The following is a 16,760-nucleotide window of genomic DNA, read 5'->3' on the forward strand; positions in this document are numbered from 1 at the left end:
CTTTCTGAAAATGGAACCACATCTGCTCTTTTCTAGTCCCCTAGTAGTTGCCTGGTGTTATTTGAAAAAATATGGTTCAGTGGTTCTGAGCTCCTTCAGAACTCTGGGATGTGATCTATTAGTTCTGGTGACTGATGATTTCCATCTTTCCATAGGTTCTCAGGATAATCTACAAACATAGTAACACTGCAATAAAACACACACATACACATATATATGCTGGTATATATACTGGTATACCTTCGAGACCGACTTCTGCCACCAGTAGCCTTCCACCAGCCAGTCCGCTCCCACAGAGAGCGGCTCCTCAGGGTACCATCGGCCAAGGTATGTCGGCTGGCAACACCCAGGGGGAGGGCCTTCTCTTTGGGAGTTCCTGCCCTGTGGAATGAACTGCCCCTGGAATTACGCAAGATCTCTGACCTCCGTGTACTTTGCTGTGCCCTCAAGACCCTGCTGTTCCGCCAGGCTGGGCTATCAATATAAATGATTTAAAATTGGGTGTTTTAAATTTTTGGGTTTTAATTTGGGCCGAAATTATTTAATAATTTTAATTATTTTTTAATTGATGTCTGTATATTTTTGTGTTTTTAATAGGCTGTACACCGCCCTGAGTCCTTCGGGAGAAGGGCGGTATAGAAATAAAATAATAATAATAATAATAATAATAATAATAATAATAATAATAATAATATGGTTTGTTTTATACTTTGATTTGTTACTGAAATACCAGGCACTAGGATTTGTTTAATCCCTTTCTCTTATTTTATACTGATGAGATGTTCTTTAATTCTCTCTCTCTCTCCCTCCCAGTCATGGTCTCCCAATTAGAGTTCCTAGCCTGATGTCTTCACCTTTACATTAAACTGACTCTCTCTGTCCCTCCCACTTTTCTTAGTATTGACTAATATAGAATAGCTTGATTTAACCTACCATAAGAATCTCATCAAAGAGCATTATAATGAGCATTTAGTGCCATTCCCATTTAGCAGACTTCAGATGCAACTGTTCAAATTTTTGCTTGGACATCCAACTATCATCCCTATACTGAAGACATACTGGGCAGCATGGGCAGGAGAATGCTATCGTTTCAAGTCTCACGCCTGGGTTTCCAGAGGCATCTGCCTGGTTGCTGTTGAAAACAGTGCTGGACTGATCCCACATGCTTGATGCTTGGATTTACATAGCCTTTTTCATCTCTTTTCAAGGATCTTGAGAGTTGCCCCCATTTGGTACTTGAGCATTGCTAGACATCATGTGACCCTCCTGAAACGGTTGAGCAGTTGGCTCTAGCCTTACTGCTGCATTCATTATTCAAGGAGAACAAAGTTGCAGACAGGGAAAAGTTTCCAAGTTTTTATGGAGCATTACCTTGCATGCTGTAATATTTATTGCTGAAATTCTCTCTCAAGTCACTCTTAGCCGCCTACAGACAATGACTTTTGGTGGCCTGACAATGCTGAAATAATTGTAGACTCCAGTGATTATATTGTCACTACATGGAAGACTCTAAATAATCTGAGCACATATTTTTTTCAGCTGATTGATCACTAGCAATGATATAATTTGTTCTAGCTGCAGTTAGATTACTAATAAACTGTCTCATCTGTTATATGATTAATAGAATATTGGGAGTGCTTGTAAATAAGCTTAGCAGACCATTTCATTTCAGAAGGAGTAAAAAAATGATTACATTGTTATTTTAAGAGAATGTCCCTGAGAGGGCAATAGGGCAGAAGGTAATTTTTCACTCACTGTTATTTTTCCCCCTTTTGGGATTGTGTTTGAATTGGATTGTCTGTGGAAATACAGGAGTCTGGAGATCTTTTTTCAATAGTTCCTGAAAGGCTTACTTACTTATTTTCCTTTCATTCAAAAGTTTCATCAGACTCAGTTCTCTTCTCCTTTCTGTCCACATGATCCAAATGATTGTGGACAGAATATAGTTGAGCAATATCTCAGGTCACTGTGGAATCATTGTACATTTCTGGTCTCAATAAGGATTGTGCTATTGGTTTCTAGGGTATTTTCCCCATTGGGGGTCTTCTGTTAAAGCGCCAGCTTTAGGAAAAGTTGGAATCCTTGGATTCCAAGGAAAAAGCTTGGAAACATTCTGGGAAATCCTTGGTGACATTCCAAGATACCCTGTTGGTCCTCAGCCTTCAGGGCACATGAAGTTCATAGTGGAAGGAGCACAGGTCCTTAAGAAGCTTGCCTTCATAGTGTTCAGTTTATTATGGGGAGGGTCTTGTGGTTTGTGTTCTTGGATCTTGGCAACTTCCTACAGCAATTGACAATCACTTGCCTTACAGCAACAAGAAGCATGCAAAGCGCCATATAATTGCCCTGCTAAGAATGTTGGCTGAAATGTTTCCAAGCCATGAGTGTCAGAACGACAACAGCAGAAGGCAAGGCTGAAAATTGTGGGGAGCAGGTGGCTGGCGATCCCACATGGCCTTGGAGCTCATTCCCTGACATTTAGGAAACATGTAGCTGTGCCTTTCCATGCCAAAAACTGGGCTGATATCATATGTGCCCACCTACTTCCTTCATCTGGACATTTGTTTGCACACCCACATGAGAAGGAAAATGGGAACGGAGCACATTCAGGGGGTGGATTTGTTATTGTGTTGTGGCTGCAAAAGAAGAGGTTTGTTTTGCTGCAGAATGAGAGAATTGTGTCCAAAAAAAGCAGTACAAATGTTCCATGTTTAAAAAACTTCAGTGGCACCAGATGCGTAGATGTAATACAAGCACAGGCTTGGAAGGAAGCCACTGTATTACCTGGCAAAGGGTGGGAGTTTTTAGGAGCACTGCTGTGCTCCTGGGTTAATGTAGAATTTAACACAAACATGGTGGTTTGGGTTTTAACGAGTCTCTAGGGGGAAAAATAGACTTTAAAAAAAAGTGCTAATGACCTATGGGATAATATCTAGGTGATTTATTGGTACTCCCAAATGATGGACCATTAACTGTTACAAATCGTCCTTTTCACCAATGAGATCATAATGCACACAAACATCTTCACTTCATTTCAACCTTCATGTATCCAATCGGGAAGGGGCTTGAAGAGAAGTTGAAATCATGTTTGCTTGAATGTGGATATAGTACAATTATTTGCATCCTGGAACCCGAGGAGTGCAAAGCCTGGAATTGTGCTGTGTTGCGCTCATGTTCACTCAGTCAGGAGCACTACTTCCATTTAGATTCTGGCCTGCATAAAGAAAGGCTGCAGAGAGGCAAAGCAGCTGCAGGAGTGAAATGGATGCTATAATGACTGGCCTGAATTTATCCAGTGATCTCATGGCTAAGATTGGGTTTAAACTGAGTTCCCCCAAATCTAGACAATGTAGAGAGAGTGAACACTGGCACAATTGGTAGAAAGATGATCCAATGAATATCCATTGCCAATCAAATATCGGACAACAAGAAAGTATTGTTCATGTGTTTAATTCATGTACTGATCATATGCTATTCAATTGCAAATGGCAATTTGAGAAACAAATATCCTCAATCCCATTAATATTCTTAATAGTCCACAAATAGCTATTGTTTCTCAGGTTCCTGACGTTCAGAATAACAGAATAACAGCATTGGAAGAGACTCTGGAGATTTTCTAGTCCAACCCCTTACTCAAGCAGGAGACCTTATATCATTTCTGAAAAATGGTTGTCCGATCTCTTTTCTGAATTGGGGATTCAACCAGGTAGGACAAACAGAAAACATTCCTGAAATTCTTGTGAGACACAAAATATACCTTGGTTTCTCTTCAAATCACATAAGGTTTTCATCTTCTATGGTAAAGAGGTTTTTGTGCTATGTATCTTTAATTTCATTTAAACGAGTTTAAAGAAAAATGAGCAAAACTGAATAAAATTTATTGGCATGTTTGATACTTCTCAGAGGGTCAGCCCCCATTATGTTTCAGTTTAAAAGATTCAGGGTATCTTTACAATATGATGATTTGACAAAAAATAAACTCATTTCCTTACATTTGTTGGGGGCAATTGTTATTTATATAAAGCTTAGAGATGGTTAAGATAGTTAAGAATCCTGAACATTTTATCCTGAACTGATGAAATGGTGTTTGGGGAGGAGAGGGGAATTATTTCATAGATAAATAAATGAAATGCTTAGTTAGAAGGAAGTTGAACATGTCAGATCAGGAAGCTTTGAGATTGCTTAGAACCACTTCAATTAAAGGTCAAATAAATTATAAAAATTACACGAAGCCACTTTAATTGTGGATCCAATAACACTGGATATTTTTCCTCTAATGTGTGGCATATAAACTATCCATGATGCCATCCTATGTGAGATGCCAAGCCTGTCTTGATTATATCTACATTCTTTTACCTTCTGTATTTTAAGAAAAAATAATGTCTTGTACAATTGTTTTTAGCTGTTTATGGTTTTAATCATGTGGGTTTTATTAAAGGTTGTAACTTTTTATTGTAATTTATTTATTAATTGCTCGCTGCTTTGGGATTATTTTAATAATGAGTATACAAGTTTGAAATTGTATGCCTGAATGAATGACAGTGTGATTAAACAACAATGTGAATTAAGCTATGTATGGCAAGAGGACTATTCTTCTTTTGAGAATAGTTCTAGTCTAAAAGAAGGTGAAATAAAATATAAGTTAACAGCTTGTGAAATCAGCCTGTAAACTGAAAGAGTAGATTGCTAACGGCATCAACGGGGATATCTGAAATCCTATGGGACAGCAGAGTAGGTTATTGATAATCCAAACCACTGGACTTGTGGTTATGGCAGTATATAAACATGCAATATATACATAAATGAAGGGAGATGAAGAAAACAACACATGGTCCTGTTGATAACACAACTCATTATATTTTGAAATTGTCCATGCAGCAGGTCCTTCCTTCACCATATCCCCATTCTAAAATGCACAACGTATGTCTTTCTTTCCTTTTTATATAAAGCATCTTCAATAAATGTGTAGCTTTAGCATTAGGCAGATCATTAATACTTTGGACTGTTGAAATCAGCTGAATAAGCTGGATGTCAGATTCAGGTAATTGGCAATCTAGCCACCTGTCAGCTCTTTGCCTAGAACCAGAAGCCCAAATTGCCTCTACCTGGGGTGTGATTCTACTCAAGGAGACAATGGGGCTCTGTTAATTAAATTAAGCAGAATCCCTTTTGCTTTTTAAAAGGATGATCACCCACAGTTTTTTTTTTAAAAAGGGATGGTAGAATTGTTAGTCGGGATCTACAGACACAATAACCACAACATGTCATACTACTATACACAATGATTAACGATGAATTTGTGTGACTTGAGAGAATGATTTTTTTTTTTTTGCATCCAGAGTTCAACCTTGCCTTGGCTAAAGGTTTCTCTTTGTAAATGAGTGCATTAATTGTGCCCACAGGATATTTAGTGGCATGGACTTCATCTGGCATTGTAAAAAGTAATAAGGCGTGCCTTGTTTTGTTCCTCCCTCTGGGGCTTAATAGGAGGACTTGCAAATAATAAAGGTTGCGGTTAAAGAAAGAGACTAAATGGGCTTAATCTCACTAGAGAGCTGTCCTAGTATCTTTTTTTTAAACATGCATATATATTTCAGAGGTTCTGTCTATATCTTTTCTTAGTTTTCTTTTTTTTGGGGGGGGAATACCTTCTTCAGCTATCTAGGTTGTTACTAATCCCAGGTTTTCAGTTGTTGCTGGAGTTCAGGACTCATAATCTTCTGGTAGGGATGGTGGGAGCTGTGGTCCAATAACAGCACAAGAACCAAGCCGGCAACCACTGTGCTGTCTATAGAATATTTTTAGTGGGGGACCTGCAGGCTAAACTCGACGGTGTGCTAGTGAGACCTGAATGCATCTCCTAACAGTTCTTTGTGCAATAAGCAGACAGGGAAGGCATAGTTGGATTAGGTGAGCAACAGGAGACAATTTATGCTCCTGTATAAAGACCACATAGAAAAAAAAGAACAATAGAAAGCGAACCAAGGGGAATGAAGAGGTTTCCCAATAAAATGATAAGATGAAATAAAGACAGAAGCATTCTCCTCCCCACACTCTCGAAAGACAGAACAAATCTAATCACCACTTCTGCTGCTCACTGGAACTTAGTAGAAATCTTTTCACGCTTTCCCTGGTGCCTTCAGTGACAGCTGGCAGATACAAAAATAAGAAAAGCTCCCACCTCCCACTTCCTGAGCAGTTGACTTACAAAGCTGGTTAGAAATAAGCAACAAGTATTGCAACTTGTGGGAGAGTAACTACCTTGTGCTGCCACGTGGTGGCAGAAATATGAACAGGCACATCCCGTAAAACGATCCAACTTCTTAATCCTGAAGAGCATGATAGCACAAGGAGGAAATATTTGAGGAATAAAATAGTGAAAATAATGTATGCCAGTCTTAAAGCCTAAACAAACAGCATTGCTGATTTGTTTACATATTATATTTATACTCCAAGGAGCCCAAGCAGCACATATGATTTTCTTTCCCCCTGATTCTTTTAACAATCCCGTGAAATAGGTTAGGCTGAGAAATACAAAGTGACTCAAAGTTATTGAAACATTCAGAACTGGGTCAATGGGTACAGGGTTAATAAATCCAAAAAGGAGTTAATTAGCTCTTTCAACTAATTCCCAAAAGAGACCCAGTCATGGACAGAATTAAGCTGATTTCATTCATTCAGCCACGTTGTGGGAAGACTCAGTGTCTGACATATCTAATCCTCCAAGAAAAAACGAGATTTAGAAAAAGAGTGGCTCTAAATGTAAGATGTCCTGTTACAGAAGTCACTGACGAGGCTCTGCCATACACAACCCGGGGCACATTTCCTAGCTCTTATTGACTGCATGCAAACCTCGGCTCTTGTGGTGCGCCCCATGAACATGGAAAAGGGGAATAGGTAATTCTGAAAGTATTCCCTTGGTCAGGACTCCTGGAGAAAATGAGTGGGGGATCATTGTTTTCAACAGGATGGTTTTGGACCCAATTAGTGTGTCTATGATATGCTACTGTTTTATGAAGTTTAACTGGGAAGTTGGATGGGGATGGGGGAGACCTTAAATATAAGTTTCTTTATTCAAATTCCCTTGTTATTGTATTATGTTTCCTCTCTTTAGTTTAGTTTAGTTTAGTTTAGTTTAGTTTAGTTTAGTTTAGTTTAGTTTAGTTTAGTTTAGTTTAGTTTAGTTTAGTTTAGTTTATTTGTATACCGCCCTACTCCCGAAGGACTCAGGGCGGTGAACAGCCAAACAATAAAATACATAAATATAAAAAATTTAAAAAACCAGATAAAATCGAATTAAACCATTTTGGCCCAGACAAATTAAAACACCCCAATAATTTAAAAACAGATCAAAATTTACATATTAAAAGAGGGAAAAGATTAGGCCAAGCCCGCATGGTGGAATAAAAAGGTCTTCACAGCACGGCGGAAAGTGCGCAGATCCGGGATCCTCCGTATCTCTGGGGGGAGCTCATTCCAGACAGTAGGTGCCCCCACAGAGAAGGTTCTCCCCCTAGGGGCCGCGAGCCGGCATTGTTTGGCTGACGGCACCCAAGGAGTCCCTCTCTATGAGACCGTACCGGCCGGTGGGAGGCTATTGGTGGTAGTAGGCGGTCCCGTAGGTAACCAGGTCCTAAGCCATGGAGCGCTCTAAAGGTGGTAACCAAAACCTTGAAGCGCACCTGGAAGACCACCGGGAGCCAGTGCAGCTCGCGTAGGAGAGGTGTTACATGGGAGCGCCATGTTGCTCCCATTACCACCCGCGCAGCCGCACTCTGCGCCAGTTGGAGCCTCCGGGTGCTCCTCAAGGGGAGCCCCATGTAGAGAGCATTACAATAGTCCAGGCGGGAGGTGATGAGGGCATGAGTGACTGTGCGTAAGGAGTCCCAATCCAGAAAGGGACGCAACTGGCGAATCAAGCGAACCTGATGAAAAATCCTCCCGGTCACGGCCATCAAATGCTCTTCTAAAGACAGCCGTGAATCCAGGAGGATGCCCAAGTTGCGAGCCCTCTCTGTGGGGGCCAATGATTCGCCCCAATAGTCAGTGATGGCGCCAATTGACTATATCGGGACGTCGGAAACCATAGCCACTCGGTTTTGGATGGGTTGAGCCTGAGCCTGTTCCTCCCCACCCAGATCCGTATGGCCTCCAGGCACTGGGACATCACTTCAAGGGCATCGTTGGGGTCATCCGGGGTGGAGATGTACAGCTGGGTGTCATCAGTGTACTGGTGGTACTTCACCCTGAAATCATGGATGATCTCGCCCAGCGGCTTCATATAAATGTTGAACAGGAGAGGCGAGAGGACCGACCCTTGCGGCACCCCACATATGAGGGGCCTCGAGGTCGACCTCTGCCCCTCTGTCAACACAGACTGCGACTGGTCAGAGAGAAAGGAGGAGAACCACCGCAACACAGTGCCTCCCACCCTTAACTCTTCCAACCGGTGCAGCATGATACCATGGTTGATGGTATCAAAAGCCGCTGAGAGGTCTAACAGGACCAGGACAGAGGAGCACCCCCTGTCCCGAGCCCTCCAGAGATCATCTACCAACGCGACCAATGCCGTTTCCGTGCTGTACCCGGGCCTGAAGTCCGACTGGAATGGATCCAGATACATCGTTTCATCCAGGTGCTGGGGAAACTGTTGCGCAATCACACTCTCAACAACCTTCGCCACAAAACGAAGGTTGGAGACCGGACGATAATTAACCAACATTGCCAGGTCCAGGGAAGGCTTCTTGAGGAGAGGTCTCACCACCGCCTCTTTCAAGGTGGCAGGAAAGTCACCCTCACCCAATGAAGCATTTATAATCCCCTGGAGCCAGCTTCATGTCACCTCTCGGGAAGCCAGCACTAACCAGGAGGGACACGGGTCCAATAAACAAGTGGTCACGTTCAGTCTACCCAGAATCCTATCCACGTCCTCAGGGGTCACAGGATCAAACTCATCCCAGATAACATTCTCAAGACCTGCCCCAGTCCCTCCCCCTGAGACTACCCAGTCGGAGTCCAGATCTTCCCGAATCTGAGTGATTTTGTCATACAGATATTGAACAAAATCCTCGGCTCTACCCTCCAAGGGGTCCTCCCGCGCTTCCTGATGGAGCAGGGAGAGGGTCACCCTAAACAGGGCGGCCGGGCGATTATCTGATGACACAACAAGAGCAGCGAAATAGCTACATTTCGCTGCTTTTATCGCCACTAGGTAATTCCTAATATGAGATCTTACCAGTATCCGGTTAGATTCAGAAAGACTGGCCCTCCAACTACTCTCTAGGCGTCTTTTCCGGCGCTTCAACTCCCTCAGCTCCTCAGTGAACTAGTGAACCAGTGAACCATCTCTTTGATATGGTTATTGGCTTAAATTTTTTGACTGGCATTTTTTAAAGGTTGCTGATTTCTATTTCAAAAAGGCATTTTTCTCTTCTGCATATAGGTGCATCATTAAAAAAAATAATATGACATTTGAGTTGCAGGCTTATGTAATTTGGGACAACATCCCAAGGGCTACAAATGTATTTATTTATTAAATTTATATGCCACCCATTTGGCTATCAAGTGACACTCACATGCGGAAGAGGCCTTCATCCTGCAGTGGATAGACAATGGATAAGATGATGAGAGATAGATAGATAGATAGATAGATAGATAGATAGATAGATAGATAGATAGATACTCTGTATATATATATATCTATATCAGTGTCACTTGATAGCAAGATTTTAATAAATAAATAATTAAAAATTATTTAATTTTAATAAATAAATATATTTGTAGTCCTTGAAATGTCCCAACCTACATAAGCCTGCAGCTTAAATGTCATTATATATGTATATACATGTGTGTCTATGTATGTGTATTCATTCATTCTAATGTATCTCTCCTAGAGTTTGCACAGCCCTTAGAAATGCCTCCAACTCTTGTCATTCTCCAGGAAGTTATTTTATATTTGATTTTGTTTTTTTATTTTACCACTCATCTTACAAAGGGATTCTGCTCATTGTATAAAGTTAAAAACACAAAATCCCATTTTTCCTAATATTAGGGAAAAGTGATCTTAGAAGTAGTAAAAGGATCAGTGGTGAGATATGAGCAGAGAGTACGGACAGAAGGCTGAGAATCAGAAGAATTGAAAGTTCTCTCTGCCGTAACCACCCCAAACAATGTAAACATACACGGAAAGGAGGAAGAAAAGATCCAGAAGAAGGGGATTGTGATAAAACTTGTTTATTATACATGCATGAAAAATCTTTCACAGTACTGTTTTACCCACAAATATTTCTGAAGAAAATTCAAAATTGCTCTGTTATCATGTCTCCCAAGCAGGCAGTGTATAATAGCGCATATCGCTATTAATGAGCCCTTGTTCGAAAATGAATAGCTCAGTAAATAATGCTTGATGAGCTGGGAAAACACAAAACAAATGGTAGGGGAACCATTTATGAGCAACTTTAGATTCCCAAGTGATAAACTTTTATTATTGTTATGATTATGAGAATTCCATGGTTTTTTTAAAAAATAGTTTTTATTAAAAGTTTTTATATATATAAGTACATTCAAAGAAAAAGTACAGTAAATGTGAAAGAGAAATAAGAGATAGAAAAGAGAAAATAAAAGAACAGAAAACCTGAAAAGAAATATAAAGAAATTGCTTCTTGGCAGTTTTGCAATTCTAATCAAACCTCTCTCTCGAAGGTTACATCGTAATTCCTTCCTTTCTTTCTATAACCTATTCTTTCTAATCATCAAAAGCATAAGTCACAGTGTCATCTTCTCTTTTATGCAGAAACTCTGTAAGGAGTCGATCTAATCAAAGAAGCCAGTCTGGCCATCTAGTAAGTTCTGTCAATTTCACCAACCATTCCCCCATGGTGAATGCTGCCAAAACTTTCCATTTTTATGCATATAATATATCACTACAGTTATCATAAATTAAAATAATCTTCTGTGACTCTTTTCTAACTGTGTATATATCACTCCAAAAAGAAATTGTTCTGGCTTCGATGGAACATAATCTTTAAAATCCATGTGTGTATTTGAATCCAGACTTTTAAAGCTTTTTTACATGTCCACCATGCCCCTTCATGTTAAACACATTTCCCTTTGTACATTCCAGAAAATTTCCCTGGCATCAAGTACCAACAATACAGGGGTGGGTTCTACTTACCTTTACTACCGGTTTGCAGCGGGGCTGCGTGCGTGCGCTCCTCTGCGCAAGCGCAGAAGCGTTTTGATGACGTCAGGGTCGGCGGAGCCTCCCGCTGATTTTACTACCAGTTCTATAGAACCAGTGCGAACCGGGGACAACCCATCACTGCAACAATACACCATTTTGTAAAAATCCTCTTTAAGATCATACTATAATGTACATTTCAACTCTTTTGACCTCCTAACATACAAGAGTCCTTTAATTTTCCCATTAATGTTTCTATTCCCTCTAACAGATCCTCAAAACTAACACCAGACATTAGCAAAGGCTTTTAACTTACAAGTTTCTTTTTTAAATCTTTACTCGCACAGTTCTCTTATCTTATCTTATTCAGTACCTCAAGTATTAAAGAGGGGAGACTGTGGGCATCCTTGTCTTATCCCTTTTTGAATCTCACAAGATTTCATTAATTCTCCATTAAGAATTATTTGTTTTTTTCTGTGAGGTATCAATCAATTTTACCCATTTAATAAAATGATCTTCAAAGTTCATATCCTCCAGAACTTTAAACAAGAAAATCCAATTCAAATTATCAAAGGTCTTCTCTAAATCTAAGAAGATCAATGCCTGCTTTTTATTGTCCTGCTCCAAATATTGTAGAATATTTAACATGTTTCTAATATTATCTAGCAATTGTCTTTTAGGTAGAAAATCTATGTATGACGTGTGGGATCCAGAATTGTGTCTTCCTTTTTGATTATGATTTGAAATTAAATCACATTGCTAGTTTACAAAAAATATGAGCAATGATCTTAACATAAAAGAAAATGATGACAATAATAAGGCTGACGAGGATGACATTGACAAAGGATATCAGTGAAGTAGATGAAACTTACCTCCTAAAAGAGTAAAAAGAAATCTGATTTAGGTATATGTGTTATGATTTGAAGAATACCTGGGAATAAGGACTCACATTTTGAGAGTACAGTTCATTGAGCCTTAGTTTATGAATCTGGATGCAAGAGGAGAGTTTAGGAACAACGGCAAATGGAATGATTGGAAATTCCCTGCTCAAAGAGAAGTGTGGGGAGCACAAGGATGATTTCACTCTTTTAAAAATTGTACTGAATTTTTTCCACTTGATCTTTCTCACATTTTCATCCTCCTCAAATGCACTGTATAGAAGCTGAAGGATTGCTTGTTAGTTGGAGCACACAACCATCTCTATTACTGTTAGCTCATAAGTGGAAGGCAGACTACGTAGTCTTCAGTTCTAAACACAAATGTGGAAAAAAGTTCAAAGTTATGTGTAGAACACTGCTGGGCCAGACAGTTGGGGTCCTAGACCACCTCCTTTTGTTTCTGGCCACAGTGATGAATGTCAATACTCATTAGAAAATCCTTGTTCACAGGATGCTTCTCTCTGTTCAGAAAGAAGAGTTGGCGGAGTTAGAAAGGATGGCTTTAATCTGTAAGCCATTTACTGCGTGCAATAGAGACAAATTCCTGTCGTATGATATTTCTTATGGATTCTGCCTCCTCATTAGCCGACAACATCTGCTTCTTATCATAATTAGTTCAGCAGGTAGTTTCAGCTCCTTACACCTGTACTTACAATCAACACAGAAATTTCAGAAGGACATGTAACAACTCCTTCCTTAATTTTTGCCTGCTATGAAGCTTGCTTCACTTGAATAGGTTGAGAAAACTTGTCTGCATCTTCTGGAAGCATATGCAAACACTACCTTTTTTATTTTTCTCACAAGAAGAAAAAAAATCCTGGATTCTGCTGTTCGGGCTGAACAGACGGCACGTAGAAGCAAATATTGCCCGCCGGTGAAGAGATAATTGAACAGGAATCCTTAAGATTTCCAACCGGAGCCAGCCTGGGTTAGGCCAAAACATTATGTTGTACACCACCTGCACAATGGTGCCGAGAGAAGTAGGAAGGTAGCAGAAGGCAGGAAGAGAGAAGACCAGCTGGCCCTGCTGGGGAGGCATTTTTACTGGTTTCTTTGGAGAGGAAGGGTGTGAGGGCTGGGGTCATTTCCTGCCAGGGCTGTTCTAAGCAGGAGGGGATACATAATTACACTGTCTCGCTCAGCCATTAGTGTCAAGACTCATTAGGAACTCTATCCACTCGGCAGGAGCGGTAATAGGTACACACACACACATTGACGCAGAAAGCCAGCCAAAGTCTACAGACGGCAGAGCAGTTTTTAGATGGGAGTTAGTGGAGGGAGCAATTGTGAAACTCCCATCTGGATAATTAGAGCCAGCAGGGAATCGGATTGGCTAAGGCAGGCCTTTCATTTCTCTTCTTGTTGTTTTAGCAGGATTGGCACGTGCTGCTGTATTCCGGGGGTGAGGTGATGCGCCTGTGTCATCATTCACAATGAGAAATGATCACCAATTTGCAGTGATGCTCCTGGGGTGAGCTGAGCAGGCCGAGTCTGATTACTGTGTTTATTAGGGCCTTGTTAGACAGACAAGCTTGTTTGCTGGAGGCAGTTGGCTGGGAGAGAGGGTGGGCTTTCTAGGGGAGCAGATTGCAAACCAGGAACTGGGGTACTAGCTAGGTAGTTTATTAGTGGCAGAGGCAGAGAATATTACATACTTTCTAGGTAGGTATCCATTTCTTACTTGCAGAACACAGCAAATGTACTAGAAGGATTATCCAGTGTGTAAAATATGATAGACAATTAGTTTCCCTTGAAGAAAATTGGCATTGTTTATTCTATTGGAGTTCAGTGTTCAATAAACAGAAGCAAATATTTTAATGTGGCACAGTGTTTATTGTTTATTATGTTAGTTTAGAAGATGCCTTAATAATTAGTAGAGGATTTACTTTTGTCTGTTATATACTGTATATCCTATTGAAAATATAGGGATTGAAAATTCAAAAGCTACTCTGGTCTCTACTAGGCCTTTGATACAGGGCTGCAAAAATCCAGGGAGCTACTCCATGAGAGCAGTCGGATCTTTTGTGTATGTCTTTGCTGTCCCCTAATATTTGTTCAGATTTTTGTGGCCAAGTCAAACTACCTCTTGTTTTTGTTTGGCTTTATCTGTGATTCTTAGCTTTTATTGTGAGCCTCCATGATGAGAAGTAAATCAAAGGCAAAAGAATTTATTCCAATATTCTTAGAATCTTCTAAATGTTATATGGACACAGTTACTGCGGTTTAATAGTATGTACTGCTACCTACCTTCCTCTTGGTTATGACAGCATGTTTTATCATACTATGACTCTATTTCAATTTTCAGTATTTACATGTCCTCCTATATGCTTGCCAAAACATTCATATTCTAGAAAACATGATCTATTTGAGTTGATTTCTAAAATGAATTAACTTCTTTGGTTAATTAATTTTGATCAGTTAAAGAGGTGCTAGCAAATTAATTGGGTGCCAGATTTTAATTTGTTTTAAAAATTATATGTAATATGCAAGTAATTATAGAAAGTGGCAAATGTCCTCTTAAAAGAGATAGATCCTCCGGTGTAAGAGAAAAGAGGAAGACACCTTCCATTCTGTGAGAGAGAAAAAATGGTGTACATAAAAGAAAGATATGCTTTTCTCTACAATGGCGTGAACAACCTCTGCCCCTCCTAATGTTATTGGATTGCAACTCAATCTTGTCAGGGAATAGCTATTGACCTAGAATGAGTTCCAGTCACCAACACGTATAGATTGGATCCTAGAATACTATGCTTGCAGATGATCTATCTGAACCTCTGTCAATTATCCTTGTGAAATCCTGGAAATGACTAGAAGAAGACAAAAGTTGCATTTATCTTCAAAAAAAAAAAAAAAAAAAGAATGGGAAAAAGAAAGAAGGACCCAGGGAATTATGAACAAATAAGTCAGACTGATAAGTTTTAGAGCAGATCATAAAACAATTGATCAGTAAGCAAGGCACCCTAAAATAATGCAAAGATTGCTAGAAGTCAGGATGGATTTCTCAAGAACATGGTTTCTCGAGCTAAGTTTATTTCCTTTTTTTGATTATGTAACCAGAGTTCCCAAACCTTTTCAGGTTGGCAACCTGGAGCAGGGGCAGGAGGGAAAGAGGGGATGATTTTGTGAGAGGGGCAGAGGCATGTATGGGTGCATGCAAGTGCCCGTGACATTCATGACGCTCACGTGAGTGGGGCCGCAAACACCCCAAATGAGGGTCGCATGAGTGGGACTGCGAGCATCCATGATGATGTTTGCACGAGTGGGGTCATGAATGCCTGCGACAAGGCTCGTGCAAGTGGGGCTGTGAACTCCCATGATGACACTTGCATGAGTGGGGCCATGACTGCCTGTGATGATGCTTGCACAAGTGGGGCCATGTGCACCTGTAGACATGAGTGCACTGGTTGGACGCTCATGCAGCCCAGTGGCAATTATGCCATGGACCGGTAGTGGGCCTGGTAGTGGGCCACGGGGCCATATGTACTAGATATTATTGCCTTGGTTTCAGCAAAGCTTCTGTGAAAGTACTTCATGCATTCTGATGAGGTAGTTGCTTAAATATGAGCTGAAAGCCACACAGATTAATGAATCCACAGTTTACTTAGGACCATATCATTAATGGCTCTCCACCAGTGGTGGATTTCAAAAATTTTTACTACCGGTTCTGTGGGCGTGGCTTGGTGGACATGACAGGAGAAGAATACTGTAAAATCTCCATTCCCTCCCCAATCCAGGGGAAGGTTACTGCAAAATCCCCATTTCCTCCCGATCAGCTGGGACTCGAGAGGCAGAAAAGAGATGGGGGTGGGGCCAGTCAGAGGTGGTATTTACCAGTTCTCCGAACTACTCACAATTTCTGCTACCAGTTCTCCAGACCTAGTCAGAACCTGCTGAAACCCACGTCTGTTCTCCATTAAACTTGAGGGAGGTACCTGTGGGTATCAAAGGGTTTTGTCTTAGCTCGATTTAGTATTTTCATTAATGTCTAGGATGAAGAGAAGGAAGGAAGGTTCATCAAATTTGCACTCAATAGAAAAATTGGGTGGAAAAGTAATGCTCTAGATTAAGACAGAAATTAAATTCAAAATGATCCAACTGCATTGAGCAAAGGATTAGATATGATGATCTAAATAGCCTATTCTGATTCGATGATGTTGAAGGGCTTATCTAATGTATTTTAGAATCAAAACTTTGGTATATCAGCCTATTGAAAAGGCTTAGGATAAGCAACATTGTGCATAATGCAGAAAAGGAGTAATAATAAGCAACAGGAATTAAGGGCAGCAAATAAGAGGAAAGAAAGGAAAACTATATCTAATATAAATCAGCGCCTTCTATTATAACTTTCCATATCCTTCTATACTTGCTTCCACCACTTCATATATTGCTTTTGGTTCTGTACATTTCTCATCTCTTTTTTTTTTTTTTTTTTGAGGATCTCAACAACTCTATCCAATCACAACTTTCTTAGTCTTGGATCTTTGTTCATTCTTTCTAAAGGACTAACTTGTGTACATTTGTTACTGGTCATTTACTTTTATATTAAGTCTTCATTAATTCCATACCTATTTCTTCTTATTTTACCATTCACACTTCTGACCCCATTCTCTACAGTAATAAACTTTTATGCTTCTCCTAATACT

This window comes from Pituophis catenifer, unplaced genomic scaffold, assembly GCF_029215685.1.
Source record: "Pituophis catenifer annectens isolate HBS135680 unplaced genomic scaffold, rPitCat1.0.hap2 SCAF_1, whole genome shotgun sequence".
Taxonomy (NCBI): Eukaryota; Metazoa; Chordata; class Lepidosauria; order Squamata; family Colubridae; genus Pituophis; species Pituophis catenifer.